The sequence below is a fragment of the Acyrthosiphon pisum genome, chromosome A1 (genome assembly GCF_005508785.2).
Source record: "Acyrthosiphon pisum isolate AL4f chromosome A1, pea_aphid_22Mar2018_4r6ur, whole genome shotgun sequence".
Classification (NCBI taxonomy): Eukaryota; Metazoa; Arthropoda; class Insecta; order Hemiptera; family Aphididae; genus Acyrthosiphon; species Acyrthosiphon pisum.
This window is the reverse complement of record NC_042494.1, coordinates 119,478,001-119,494,982: the sequence shown is the minus strand read 5'-3', so window position 1 is coordinate 119,494,982 and position 16,982 is coordinate 119,478,001. Positions and strand designations below refer to the sequence as shown.

At 27.3% G+C, this 16,982-nt stretch overlaps 1 protein-coding gene across 2 annotated transcripts in view; it reads right to left on the bottom strand.

Annotated features, from left to right (window-relative positions):
• LOC100168639 (protein artichoke) overlaps nt 1-16,194 on the bottom strand; it is a 234,835-nt gene extending 218,641 nt beyond the window's left edge. For both annotated transcript variants that reach the window (XM_029488154.1, XM_029488155.1), the window contains exon 1: nt 15,999-16,194. The gene's annotated coding sequence lies outside the window, so the exon portion shown is untranslated. The remainder of the gene's footprint in view (nt 1-15,998) is intronic.
• Between the last annotated feature and the right edge of the window lie 788 nt (nt 16,195-16,982).

Sequence of the window (16,982 nt, the reverse complement as noted above, 5' to 3'; positions counted from 1 at the left end):
CCAAACTGGAGACAGTTATCAGCCAATTATCATATAAATAAATTACTATTAATTACTATAGTAATTTATTTTACTATTAGTAATACACTAATACGGTAGGTATAAACTATAAATATGGAATAATATAAAACTAATCTAAATATGTAGGTATTGAAAATGGCATTATGTACCTATACAAAATATAATAATATACGTAAAATTATTATCGAATCCCCTCGAAAAAATGTTTGAATTACATTAAAACTAAACTCATTATTCTTCGTTTAAACTTTAAAAATCGAATTTCTTCCAAATTTGAACTTAAAATATCTATAAAAAAAATCCTGCATAATAATATGTATTTTTAATATTTTTAAATTTCTATACTAAAAACTTATGACGATCCTTGTACTTATTGCCTTTTTATCGATATTTCTAAAATAAATAAATAAAAAAATCCAAATGTCTATAATAGTCAAAGGACGTCAAAATATTTTGAAAGTGTTATCATGGATAGATGCTAAATACTAATAAATACATTTGATGAAAATCTCAAGTATTTACGATTATTCGTTTTTGAGTTATACCAAAAAACAAAATCAATTTTATCAAAAAGTGCGTTTGCGTAAAAACTTTAAAATTGCAAAACAAAAATTGGGAAATTTACTTCACGTGTGTCGTAAAACATTTAAAATGTTAGCGGGGGCAATAAATACTCTTCCTGGGCCAATATTGAATATACCGTAAAGACTGATAGCCTGTAAGTTACGTAGGTACGGTACTATATGATAAAAAAAAATATTTTGAAAAAAGCTATGATATACCCCTCGACAACGTTTAATTTGCGTACAATTTGTTTTTTTAGTTCTATAAAAACCGTTTGCTAATGATTTTTCAGATTTTTGTCCATGCACGCGTGAACGTATAATAAATCATGTTCATTATGTTTCCGGCTTCATTCATATTATGACAGATAAAGGGACAGTAAATGTCGGTGTGGCATTCGCTTAACATTGATCTTTTTCCATCCACATTTATATTTTTACATATCGTTTAAGTTCCACAACTAGTTTTCAATGTCCCTGCTTTTTACGACCACGTTCGAACAAGAAGCATTCTAACATGTGGGCGCTCGTGGCGAATACGTCGATGTCATTGCATTATTTATAAACTCAGTTATAACTTGACTATAGTCATTAAGCCCCTTCGAATATGTCTACCTTCGACTTCAAGCACCAAAATAACATTATTAAAATCAGGCAAACAAGATGGTAGACCTTGTAGTATACATATGATTCGAAGCGCAAAATTAATAAATGCTAGTTATTTTATTAGTACAACATATAATATTTGTATGGTTAGTGATTAAAGAATATTAATTACACTGTCGTTTCAATAACGCCCGTCTATTTTACAGAACATGACTCATTTATAGTTTTTAAATAAATGTAATTTCTCTAAAATTATAATGAATGATACTACCTCTCAGATCCGTTTAATGAATTATTCGGTTTCAGAACTATCGAATTTATTAAACGTTTTCAACTAATGAATAAAATTCAAACAAGTGGACTAGTGATTACACGTTGAACTCGCTTTTCATGAATTAATTATGTTGTGCTTTAAAGTGGTAATTAAATTGCTGAGCTCAGGCAGCTATTGGTTTGAAAACCAACAAGGTCTCATACAACCTACTATTATATTGACATTAAAAAGGGTAGTAAAGGTAAAATATTGCTTTTTACGTCCCTTGACAATATTTAAAGCTAACATATTGTTATGGTAGAATGAAACTGCATTGATCTAAATATTTCATGTGTACAAATAACGTCATACGCCATAAAAATGTTATTTGAAATATTTAACACATTTTTTTTCTACTAGAGAATAAGATTGATATATTAACACAGAAAATCACTAAAACGTAAATCGTAATATAGATTAAAGTATCTCGTACTAAAAGTTATATACTACGACATGTAAGTATCGTAAAACTTCCTGTGTTGGCCGTGTCCAATTTTCATTCGACCTAAGTTTATTTACTACCTTAAAACTTGATTATCAGAAAAAATCATAATAATAATAACAATGGGTAACTGCTTTCTCGGTACTGTTTATAATGCTTTGTTCCTTCGAAATTTATGCTAAACATTATGAACTATCTTTATTTTGAGCAACCAAATACAATGTATACATTACTACTACAGTACTACTATACTACAATCCTTAGTTATGAAAAGTATTTAACTATAAAATATATAAATAATCGAATACGTGATCAATTGACTTTACTATTATTTAGTACAATACATCTCAATTACCAACGGTTTACATAGGCATGAAATAGTATTTTCATTGTGATTAAGTTGAATTTATACCTAGTTAGGTATAGAATATTATTTGTTTCCGACTAACGTTCAATATAAACCTAACTAAACTTTAAAGTTTTACAAACCCTAAAATGGAAAAAATGCATTAAATGCACTCTACTCTTTCACGCAACATTTGCGAAACAATCGTTACAACATATTTTTTAATAATTCAAACTGACAATCGTCTAAGTGTAGGTACCAACATAATGTAAGTATAGGAAAAAAACAACAATTTAAATATAATATAATATAATTTAGCTTTTTATTTAAAGATATTAAAACTCAGGCTTTATAACGGAAAAAAGCACAAGAATGGAAATAATTTCACTAAAATAAACGAAGTTAAAATCAAAATTAATGTATTTTTGTTAATCCAAATTAATTTTCTTTTGATTTCCATCGTAAACGAATTTAAATAAAATGTTAACAATATTCTTAGTTTTTGCTTTTAACAGAATTTATCTACTCTGTGATGTACGCATGAGGGTGTTTTGATTGTTGGAACACCACCCCCCCCCCTCTACTATATATAAGCAAAAAATAGAATATATAGGGGAGAGTTGATAATATAATAATATAATATAATAATATAATATAATATAATATAATATAATAATATAATATAATATAATATAATAATATAATATAATATAATAATATAATATAATATAGTATATAGGTAAGTTGACGAACTTAAGGATTGATTAATATTTACATTATTAAATAATATTTGGAAAATCTTGAAATATCGTATAAGCATTGTCTTAAATATGAAGAATAACTTGTAATAATTTCAAGCTTTAATATAAAAGGGTTTATCACTAATAAATTTTACAAAAAAAAATTCTGAATTCGTCATCTTACCCCATACTTGGGGTAAGTTGACTGGTGTATATTATTACATAGGTAAATCAATGAAATATAGAATAAATATTTTGTATATTTAATCTATGTTAATATTATACATTTTACAATAAATTACTCAAGGTAAATTATTGAATATTATTTTTAATTAAATTATATTTAAGGAATTTATTTATTTAATTTTATTAAAATGTTTCATACAAATTGTATACACAATGAAAGTTCAATTTCACAAAATAATACAAATTATTATTTGATTAAATAAAAATGATCAAACAAATAATTAAATAATACAATAAAATTAGTTGTTCTAAAAATGTTATACTTTTATTTAATGTACAGATGTAATTTGACGACATCGTCAACTTACCTCTGTCATCTTGCCCCACACAATTTTTTTTAAACGTTTTAATTATTCATCATAACATGCAGTTTATCATAGTTATCATAAATATATTCAAAATATACGTAATAAAATGCAGTTTCTAAAGTGCAAAATCGATTTAGTAATTATACTTACGGTATTCGGGAAATCGTTACTTCAAATGAACCAAAAATGTTATCAAAACGTGGTTTGGGGAAGAAACATTGATAAAATATTTAATTTTTATCAGAATAACCTCGGTATCGAGAAATAAGTTGTTCGTAACATCATGTATGTAATCGGTTACTAATATCGATTGATATCATAATTTGTTAAGAATTATAATCAATTCGTCATCTTATCCGACTCGTCAACTTACCACCCTCTCCCCTATCTATTATATAATTCAGATTTCTATAAAATATGTCGTCATATGGTCCTAACTTCTTTTTAATATTTGATATTATGAATATGAAGATTGCTGACTATAATGGAGGGTGTGTAAAGCTCTCCACATGTTAGGTATATTTAAATATAAAATTAAAACACCTCCCTAAATAAATCCTGGCTCTCTGCCAGTTTTTACTTACCTACTTAATAATAAACATGTGCAACTTAGAACTCATAGTGGAAATCTTAACCCTAAAGATTTTCGTTGATGTATACGCGTACTAACTATCTATACAATTATTAATATACGAACTATACCTATACAAGCACACTAATAAGTAATAATCATTAATGAAAATTCTGTTTTTACAAGTATCGTTCACACTTTATATAGTATTTATATTATGTTATAAAAATAATTAATCAGATAGGTGTGTATATTACAATCAACGGAGACTTTTTTACATACTATGCGGAATATACTGTTTTGTTTTAACATTGATGTTATTTTATCTATTGCAATTCTCTATATGTCTATATCATTTGGGTTTTTCTGGAATAAACTTCACCGATTTACAATAGTCTTACTCCTTAAATCTCTAAACACGCAACTGTTATTGATCGCTTCTATAAAACGGATAAAAGAAAGACGTTGCTAATATACATGGGCGGATGTACTATACGAGAAAATTGAATTAAATCCTTACACAATAGTGCCGTATTGTTTTCTCCGTAGGAAATGGTCAGTCCAAACAGTCGTTTGTATTCTTGGATGTGGGTTTAATTTTGAAAGTTTTATTTCCCTATCCTTTATTCTTTTTTGACGGCACTCGAAAAGTGACTGAACCATGACCAAATCGTAAATTCATATTGGACACAGAAAATAGCTGTCATAAATCGATTTTCGATGCTCCCGACTTTATTTTGAGTTCTATAATTCTAAACGAACTAAAATAAATATAAATTCGGCATATCAAAAAGTCTTGAATTAAGGAAAGGGGATATTTTTTTACTTGAATGTTGCTCGATGTAAGGAATATAATAGCATAACATGATCAGATTGTCATCCGCACTTTAAATATATATTTTTACAGTGACCAAAAATGAACATAAAATCATACAAACGTAAAAGTATTTTTTATACACACTTCAGCTTTTGATGTCGACAAATTGATTACTAAAAGTTTACAAAATATTTTGTATCTCCTGATCAATACGTAAAAGTTCCAATATTTAAACTAAATCCAAACTTTTTTCTCAGACCTCGTATTTTTCTTTTTTAAATACAAATGTCTGTATTTAGACATTACCCAGATGTCAAACATCAGATTTTAAACCATACCAGTAAAGTAACCAGTAAAGCTTACACGTCCATATTTATCACAGTTTTTCCCTCGTTTTCCTAGTAGATACACCGCCCCAGCCAGAGTATCACCGAGTATCACTCGGTTTGTATACAAGGTACAAATAGTGTCAATTACTCTATGATCTCCCTGATTGAATATATAATAATCTTAAACGAATTCCTTGTTTGAATATTGAAAATCAAATTTTAAATAAATATCGGAACATCCAATTTACAGTTTAAAAATACATGATATAAATAATCACCACTCAAGAAAGAGTTCAAAATTCCGTCATCCGATAAATTACATGATTTTATTAGACCACAAGTCAATTTCACGTGTATTAGAAAAACTATAATAATATATTCGTATCTTTTAAACCCTACGGATCACGGATAAATATTGCAACGTATTCGATCAATCTCGGGAGTTTTTTAACACCCTTCGTCTCCTGACACTTAAAATAATATATATATCATAATATTTTATCCCTATACCACTATATGGAATATGAAACATCAATCTAGATGTATTTCAATTTTCAAATAAATTATCTCCAAAACCTAAAACCATGATTTTAATTAATTTAAAATTGGATTTAAAAACTAACATAGTACACGCACAATATTCTGAAATCAATGTATAAATGTATGACGTAGTACCTATACTAGTATTTATGAATAATATCAACGTTTATAAAAAGTAAAAACAATTTGAATACCTATTTCGAAAAACTAGTAACATGCAAATTACATTATTTTGAAAGATATAATATAGGTAAATATATTAATTATAATTTATATTAAGAATTTTCAACCAAAATCAATGAACTCATTTTTATAATAAACCAAATATAAGGAAAATATGAATATATGAAAATATGATAATATAGAGATCCTATATAGGTAAGTATGTCACAGATCGTAAATCTAGAACAGCTGGTATTTGAAAAGGGTAATTATTTCAGATAATCCGGTAGGAGAGCCGGGTTCAATTGTTGGCAGGAAGAAAAACATTTTGCAATATAGGTATGTAATACATTTTTAATACTCTTTAGTCTTCACTTAAGCATATTTTATAACAATTATATATATATATATTTCAAGAATTGTTTTTCAATATTATATTTTATGAGAATTTCAAGCTTCGTGCATTATATTTTATAACCATATTATCAATACATTTATTGTAATTTTCTTTAAGTAAGTAAAATGTAATTATTTATCTTTTATTGGAACATAAAGCTAATTCTTATTAATTCTAAAATTGTTCATAAGTGTAAATAACTGTAAGAAAAATGTTGATTTATATATTTTTTTTATTTTTTTAAATAGTGCTTTAACACGAAGCGATGCTTGTAACGCTGTGTACAGTAACCCAAAACACTATGGTTAGAGGAACAAGAACAGTTCTATACAGTAGGAATTGTTAGGTTACGTTTGGTAGTTTATAATCACTACATTTAAAAAACAAAAGACAAAACATAAATGGCGAGAACATAAATTTAATAACATCAATAACAATACCAAATATTTACCAATTAATATTTTTTAATAGCTTAGAAACATAGATGTATTGAAAAATAGATAATAGATAGCTTAATAGGTGGTAACATTGTTTCAGATAACGACCACTGTGAGTACCTAATGTTAATAAAACTATAGATAACATAAAAATTGAACGAACATTTTAAAGAAGTTATATTATATGGTTATTATAATAAAAATGTAATCCATAGGATGTACCAACGTGTTTTTGAATTTATCTGTATTATCAATATGATCTATAATTCTTTATGAGCCTATATGAGGGACATCGTAGATCTTGTACCTATTATAATATTGTTAAGTTACGCATTAGTTTAGAACTGAATTTTTTTTTTAACTTCCATATTTAAATTAAGTTAATAGAAATATGTTGAGCTTTACACAAGTGCTATTGTATTCGTTGTTCGTCTATTTGTGGATTATATTTATATACGAACATAGAATAGTATATTATTAATTTAACTTTAAACTAGGCCCTTCTTTTCATAAATAAGTGAATAAAATATAGCATTCCAGTGACAAGTGAAAAATAACAAGTCACTTTCATTTCCAATAAATTTCATATTTTTCAATGTAAAAAAAAAAATTTTAGTGTCTTAAAAAGCTTCGACACGATAGAAAAATATCGTTATTATTAAAGGATCCGTGGTTTTCTAGCTCAGCTCAAAACGTGATTAAAATTGGTTGTTATTGTTACAGCTACCCTATACTTAAAACTTAACTTATGATCGCAGTGGATTTAAAAGGGTTTGTTGAATATTTTCAAAAATAATAAACAGGTTAAAACAGTATATACCCCCAGAGAATGAGTTGTAAACACCGCAAAATTAAAGGATGGCAGACGGCATTATAGGGCTCCATTTGGTGACCCAAAAGGAAACTAAAGCTAATTAGTATTGTTTTAATTGGAAAAATAAAAATACGACATGGTCCAATGGGCAAAAATAAATGCTTTTACTCCCCTACACATCCATTATGGGCATTAAACTAAATATTATTCAATGGAAGGAGAAGTAGAAAATAATTTTTTATTTTTGATAGAGGGTGTTAAAATATTTATTTTATTTTTCATTTTACGAATAAACTTTGATTGGGTATTCATTGTACAAACCAATGCTCGCTAAGCTAATCCTCTTTTATTTAATTTTTAATTTGAAAAATATAAAGCAAATTCTGAGTACAAAAGTTCAATCAGTTTGTATTATAATTAATTATACTAACCATTGCAATTTGACACTAATTATGATTTTGTTTGCGCTTCACAAGCCATTTAGGTTTTTTACCACCAAAATAAACTCGTTCAATACATTCCTATTTAATGATGTTTATAACGAATTATATAGATGGATAAAAATATGTATTTGGCCAATAACCTGATCGTTGCGATGCCAAAAATATATATCAAAAGATATTATTTAATATTTTAATTACCATATAAATTCGCGTACAAAATGAAATATAAACATAATTGCGTACATTTATATTATAATATAATAGATATAATCTGGGCCAGATGGGGCCTACTAACTACAAGCGCATTCGAGATAATATCACTTACTAGTGTATGTTTATTGCTTACGTCTACGAGTCGAAATTGGAGGACTCATTTCTATAATTTCTCCTTTTAAATTATACTTTTCAAAGTATCAACAAAGTATTTTTTCTACGTGCTTGTATATATATTTTATACAATTACTTTGAATTACAACAATGATCAAATATTTAATAAAAAATGGTTTTTGTTTAAGAATTAGAATTGTTGACTATATATTCTGCGTAAATACTCAACGCTTGATGTAATTTCCATGTATATCGACTATACATTAAAACAAAGTAAAACAATAGGTAGGTATACGATACCTATACATGTTAATTTATTACAAACAATGTAATTTCTTTAATAATGAACTGTATAATAACTGTACAAGTATAAAGTAGCCATATAGTAAGAATGTTACTCATTTTTTTCAAAATGGCAAATTAGTGGCATAAATTAAATATGTGTAATTGTCCAAACTGCTGCCTGCTTAAAAAGTATCCAAGATAAATATTAATTTTGTACACTGTGCAAGAGTCAATAAATATTAAATATTAGAGTACAAAGGATTATTTAAATAAAAAATAATTTTATAATTTTTAATATTGCCAACGTCAGTTACAGAAAGCTACGTGTAATTCATTTAAATAACACAATCTCACTAACGAGTAAGTTCTTAATTCTTGCAAGAACAATATTAAGTATATTTTATTTATTAAAGTACATATGTATTTAGTTTCAATAGTATTAAAACCTAAAAAATAAGTATTCAATAAAAAATCTTTATTTTTTTTTTTCAAAAGAAAAACTTTCATTTGGTATACTTATAAGGCAAATAATAAGTTGAGTATACTTTTAGTAAATAATATATTCAAAGCAACATCACCAACTATAAACAATATTTTCATACGATTAAAATAACTGTGCAATTAAATTTTAATTAACAAAACCAAGTGAAACTTTGGCCAAAAGTAATAATAAATTTGAGTTAGGTATTAATATTACTTTCGATTTCTGAGAAAATGAATGAACAAGAGTTATTGTTATTAATTTTTGTACTTCTTGAGTGTAGCAAGATAAAAAGGATTTCAGTTAGCAACGGATAAGACAGAACCGTCAAGTAAGAACTGTTTTAATCCGTTTCAGACAGACTGATGACTGCTGCAAGAAAAATAAAACTAATAGTCGGCTATCAAATTCTGATACCAGCATTAAAGGATTTCACTTATTGCCGTGCCTTCGTCCCTCGTCTTTATTTATCTGAATTCCAAATACCAAAAATGATTTTTAAGCCTCAGTGATCTTCAGTTTTCCAACCTAATAATCTATGAATTGACTATAATTTAACAGAAAAATTCAATAAATTAAAAATTAATATTAAAATAGTAAAAATAAATTTGTTTGAATTATTCAGTCTACATTTTATTGGTAATACCAATAAAATAAAATAAATTATCATGCTCAAATATAAATCAACTACCACGGGTATACCTATCATGTAAATGTATAGTTAAACTTAGATCTTAACCTTTAATTTATTTATTAATTAGAAATACTGTTTAGTGCATTTATAATCCATATTGTTAACTCGGGAATCATATTCGATACCTAGAAATGTATATTATGATCCATAACAATATCATCTGGCATAAAAACAATTTATTTTTCAATAATTTTAGATACGTATAGGTATAATAGACATAATAAAATGATTATGTTTATAGACGAGAAACGTGTATACCAGAAAGTACAAATTTAGAAAGTATAGCGTGCAAAGCTCTTCAAAACAAAATATCACTTTATTATTCTAGTATCATATTGTTTTCTATAGTATGGAATTTTCATATTTTTAAATGTAATAATAACAGATACTTCAATATAATATAAGATATTATATTCGTAAATAATTATTTTAATAATATACTTTCAGTGCTCAAGTTGTGCTTTTTCTAACTACAACACTCACTACAACACTACTCAAATGGTGAACCCTTCTTGCAAACAAAATATATTCATATATTACAAAAAAATGTAATAATAAACAATAACTGCATGTAGATCTTATTATGCCAACTATAAGCTATCCAACTACTAAAACACTTACTGAATCAACAAAATTGTAAATATCCAATGAAATATTATCATAAAATGAACCTTGCCTGACGATTAAATCGAAAACGTCATAAAATACATTTATTAGTTAACTAATTATATAAAGTACTAGGCGGATCTCCAAGTTAACCATAGAAAACAACCAAACAAACGTCTATTGTACTACTTACGTAACCAACATAAAGGCTTTCTAGAATTATGTTTTAGTGTTTCTTTACATAGTCTAATGTTATTATTCTTTAAAATATGTCTTTGTTATTTTATACAGTACAATATAAAAATGATTAGTTTTTAACCTATTTATAGAAAATCTATACCTATAACAAAGAAATAACATTATTATTACATGATTCTTCTTACCGACAAGAAATTGTATTCACTTACCATAAAATAATTCTAAACTGTATAAATGTATATAATTTATAAACAGTCCACGGGAGTTGTCATTTTTTTAAAATAAATTTAAGCAGATAATATTAAACCCTCGAGTTTTAAAAAGTACCTCAATTGAATCAAATCGTGGTATGGACAGTGAGTACGCTGATAGCAGTATTTTAAAGAACTTATTTAAATACAAATATATATACGATATAGGTATATAAGATATTAAGATACAACTAAAGATTAAAATTAATGATGGAATTTAATGTTTTGATCAATTCAAACATCCAGAAATGTAATACAAGTACTCTGCTAATAAAATTACTAGGTACCTATACCCCTGAATTCTTAAGTGTACTTATTTAACATTAAACGCTTTGATGTATTTTATTTATTTATTATTTACAATTTTAAATTCCGAACGGATTTTAATTATAATAACAATCATTTAGGTAAATATAGATAACAAAAAAATTAACAATAAAAATAAAAATAAACTTATGAAAATATGGGTAATCATTGTCAACGTACTAATGAGGAGCATTGGTGTCTCGTATTATTATATTGTTAAAGGTACATGCCGTTTTTTAAAATTTAGTTTGCCCCAGGGGCAAATAAAAAAAGTCAAGTGACCAGTTCAATTTGGTACTCGCGGATGACCAGTAATAGTCTAAGATACGTGACGCATCTATACATGACCACTTAACAGCCCTCCATATAAAGTGTGTACCAAAACTCTTACGTCTTTCCTCTAAAGAATTTAGGCCTACGACTTGTGTAACACTTCCGTGGTCATCACAAGGAGGGTACGTGATATAGGACTAACCCAGAAAATCTGAAGAATATATTCTGGATACCGCGATTTATTCTGCAAATATCAGTCACAGAGTAGGGAGACCAAATGTCCCACTGTTCAATAACAAGAACGAAACAACACGTTACACAAAGCAACAACGCAATTTTGCGCATAAAGGCTCCCCAAGTGTCGTTGGATAAAACCAAAGACGCGTAACAATTCATGTTACAATTAAATCAACATGAGAACAGAAATCAAGAAAGGACACATATATATAAACCCTAAGTCTATTTTAATATTTAAATAATAATGTAATGAGTAAAAAGTTTCATCAGTGCTATTATGAAACAATCGGATGAGAAAAAATCAAAGGCGTATGAAAAAAATATTTATAAGACACTGCAAAAATATATTTGTTTATAATTTCATATTTAACAGGTCAGAATTCTAGATAATTTAAAAAAACCCCTTAGTTATAAGTAAATACTTTTTAAGTAAATTTAATAATAATTTGACATTACTTGGATACTCATACAGCTTACCTATATCATAAATTAATTTTTCAAAAAGGTACTCCATTATTATTGATTTTTTTTTTTTGGTCCTATTGCTTTCCGTTTATATAGATTCTTATAAACATAAAATAGTTTTTTTTCAAAATTATTATTAACTATGCAGAATATTTTAAAACTATAAAAAATATATTTACAATATTTCATAAACTAATAATCCTACAAATTGTGTATGTTGCACGTACATAATTATTATATATATTTATCACCAGTAAAGTAACCAATCACTGACATACCAAAATCTACATTTCATATTAATAATATCTTATCTTTATGTTTTATACATCTAGACTAGGCAAAGTGCATGTAGATACCTTATACATTTTCTAGTATTGTAGATTAATTTTTAGGTCAACAAAAAATGTCAAATTAGAATTTTGATTTTCATACAAAAAAGATAAAAATTAACTCAGTATAAACTTGAAAATGATACAATTTTGCTGAAACTTTTTATTACTATAAAAAATTAATCAAATTCAAACTCTAGTCTTATTGAAAAATAATTATACGATCAGGCGTATTTTTCGTTCCAGAGACATTGAGGTTTATAAACTATGCCATATAGTTATGTATATAAATAACAACTAAGTTATATTTCCACTTTCCAAAATCCACTTGGATATGAAGTTATTTGAATACTTAAACTTTTAAATTAAGTATCAACCTTTTTATAATTAAATTCATGATGTTATAATACATTAGGTATAGTTTAAGCTTTGAATTGCAAGTTTCTATAACCCCGCTATAATAATTCCACTAAACTGAATACATTTTACGAATTGAAAATTATTTAGATACCTTCACGAATTTAGTTCTAAATAATTAACAATGTCAATATAACTTATAAGTTAGATAAGAACTGTGAGTTCAAAATCCGATGTATTACAGTTATTATTTTGTCGTAATTAAAAAAAAATAAAAAACGTCAGGAAATAATATAAATCGAAGACAACGAAAGTATAATATTATAATATTATTATGATTTAATACTGTGTTATTATCTATTATTAATTTAGATTGAAATTGTTTACTGATACTGATAAACATTACTCAGCTGCAGTTGCACTATATTCTATAAACAAAAACCTGAAATATTTTTAGTGAGAAATTGTAAATTCTGTCTCTTGCTCATATGGATGCGACAAAATAGTATAAAAACCATTGAATATATTTGCATTATTTTATCCGTGACTATAATTTATTCTAAATAGCAATGTTTTACAATAGTTAATATTTCATTTTTATTGTTGGGACATTAGATAACTCGTGAGATTCAATGTATTACACACTTATATAAAAGTTTGTAAGAGAAAAATGTTTTCTTTAATTTTTTAATTCACGTATATAGTTGTGTTACTGTTGTAGAAGTGAAAAAAATGTACGTTTTTTATTTTAGTGAAACGTCTTTTGAAATACTGCCACCTTAATAAAAATGATATCCAAATAACAAGAGAAAAACCTGGATGTGCGTACGCATAATTTGTTTAGAGTAAATCCGCTATAAACAAACTCTAAAAGCTTCAAATAAGGGCGGAGGAGAGAAAAGCAAAATAAATACCAGCTAGATTTACAAAAAACAACAACAAAGAACTAACAAACGAATTTTGCTTTTAACCCGTAAATGGTGAACCCCACCTCGCAAGTCGTGTATAATTTATATATAAATATGAAAAGGAAAAAAAAACATGTAACTCGTTTCAGATGTATTTTACGAAACATTTATTATGTTGATTTGTGTACGTAATACTGCAGAAATTCGGGAACATAATTTTTTACGATTGCACTTCACCGAATCCTCTAATTACCTAGATCTAACCTAAATCAACATATTACTATAGTAATATACACCATATAGATAAATACGTCGATGAACCGTCCAACCGAAATGTCGTCGGGGACCATGTGAAATAAAATCATAATTAGGATCAAAATACATTTTTTTTCACTGAAATATAAAATGTTATATAATGTATCTGTATAAGCAATCGGCCGAAGTTACGCACTCACGCGATATGGCATAGAAACATTTGATTAAATGTATAGCTTATCATCTGCAAACTTCTGAAATTCGTTCAACAAAAGCGAAAGGGGTTTGTTTCACGAGATCTATAGTCATCAACCGGCTAGACTTACGCGCTGCGTCGAGAGGGTAGCCATGTGTTTTCCCAGAGGAACAGAAAAAAAAAACAAAAACTATTTAACTGTTTCCGAAACACTTCAGACCGAGACCACCACACACATACGCACTTGACACCCCGCAAATAAAACACTTAATATAGAATAATATTCAAAACAAATATTTACGTTTGTGTGGGTTAATTGACTCGCGTACATCACAAATGTCTCATTTTATCTAAATCGTTACAAATCCAATTGGAAGATGATTTTTTTTATCTCAATACGGCTAACAAAAATTATATAGTATTACCGTCAGTATATATTTAATCTTTAATATCAGTGATGTATCGATAGTTGTGCGAATGTCAAGTGCATATACGTTTTATAAACTTTTATCAAATTAAAATACATATATTATAATATAGTATGATAATGAAAGTCATTCAAAATTATATAAATGTTCCGATAAAAAAAGCATATTTTCTTAAATCCTACATTGATCTATATGCAACATCATTACTCACTTTAATGCAAAAACTGAATTTAAAAAAATGTCTTTTTACTCGTAGGCAAACTTTTCAAGTGAATACATACCTATAGGCTATAAGTCATTATTTCAAAAGTAAATTTTTTCCTGCATAAAAACATTTTTTAACTCAAATACCGACAGGATATTATATACTTCTATACAGAATATAAATACACGGTATTAGGCATTCATCTTCCTCCACTCACTTTGGACCAATTTTAAACCAATATTAAATTATTACTTTAAATTTAATGGCATTAATGAATCATTGTATTCAAAAACAAATTTTATTCCTATTCTACAAAAAACGTTTATTTTCAAAACATTAATTGATTTAAAATTTCCTAAAAGAAATCATACATTTCAATTTAAATCCTAATCATCCAGCATTCCAATAAAGTTAAATCTAAAAGCATTGTTTATTGTTAGTCAAGATTTTTGAGTTAGGTACCTTAACTCTTAAGTATAAAACAGTACTTAGTGTACAATGTTGTACAAAAACATAGCTACATTAACTATTTTAGGAATATTTATTTAAAAATTAGAACATTGGAACAAACATCAAGCATACGGAAGTTTATCAATTGAAATCAAAAAACTATTTTTGATACTTAATATTGCAGACATGGGCGTTGATTAACAAAAAAAATATTTTTGAGAATAGAATTAGTTGATTAAAATAAAATAATATATGAATGAGCTTATTCCTGACTATGATCTATGAATGAAAGTCGTCTTAGAAATTGAAGTTTAAATTACAGCAACGTCTAAAATTGACTGAATTAAAAATATGGATAGATAATAACATTAGTATATTAATGTTTCTACATAGTTCAACAATTTGTCGATAGTTTTCAACTTATCTCTAAACCATCCTATTGGAATTTTCCAGTAAACATATTACTATATTATAAAAAAAAATTGGCAAAACAGTAAGTACTTATATACAATAACAATAAGTACCTAACAACAACCGTTTAAAAAATATATACCAGATATACTACACGCACGCATTACGTGCAGGTAAAACCAATCACTATTATTGTATATTGAATTTAAAATCCGAAAAAACGAATCAATCATCGACTTACCAATTTTCGGACGGTAGTCGTCCTAAGGAATCGCACTTAATTTGTCCTGTCTCCGTTGTCGGGCAGACCACGCGTGACACAGACGAACGACGTCAATTTATGGCACGCGATATCGCCGGAAGCCGATGCACCGGAGACCGAACGACCGAACGTGTGTGCGCGAAGCGTGAGCGAAAACTACCCGAACCGGCGGCGGCGGCGACGAGACTTTGGACCGCGCACCAGTGCTGCCTCCCACGACGTCGTCCATCGTCATATTATTATTATTATTTCGTTGTCACCGTACCGGAATTATTATACTTATACCAGACACTGCCGCCGCCGGAGACACGACCGCGACCTGCACCGATTTCCGTCCACGATGTGTAGGTATACACTGTTAAAAAACAAGAAAAAAATACATAATTTTTAAAAATACATTAGTACGCGGAGACGATTTGTCCGAGAGTTTCTACCGAATTTCGTGTAATTTTTTTTTTTTTATTAAAACGACCGACTAAAAAGCAGCAGTCGCACGCGTCTACTTTATATTATTTTATAATATATATATACAGGATGATCCACCAGCCATGATGCTCACCCCCTTTTATGCTTTAATAATGAATTTATTCAAATTCTGATTTTTTTGAATTGTGAAGTAGGTATACTTAAAGACCCTATTTTGAATTATTTAGATTTTTCATACCGTTTAAGGGGTGTCCTGTGGCGATACACAATTATTTTTTCAAATGAGAACCAACCTTCTTTACAGTATTTTGTTAGGCAGATGATTTATTTGAAAATTTCTATGACATACCTGTCAAAATTGAAATTCGAACGAGTACTGAGTATAATAGTTGTGAGTTATTAACTCTGTTTGCTTACTACTAATAGGATAATAGGTCTATAATAATGGACGTAGAAGATATTGGGCTATGGTAATTTCAACATTTTTGTAATTATTATTCATCTATACATGTTTTATAATATTTAAATATTGTCTGA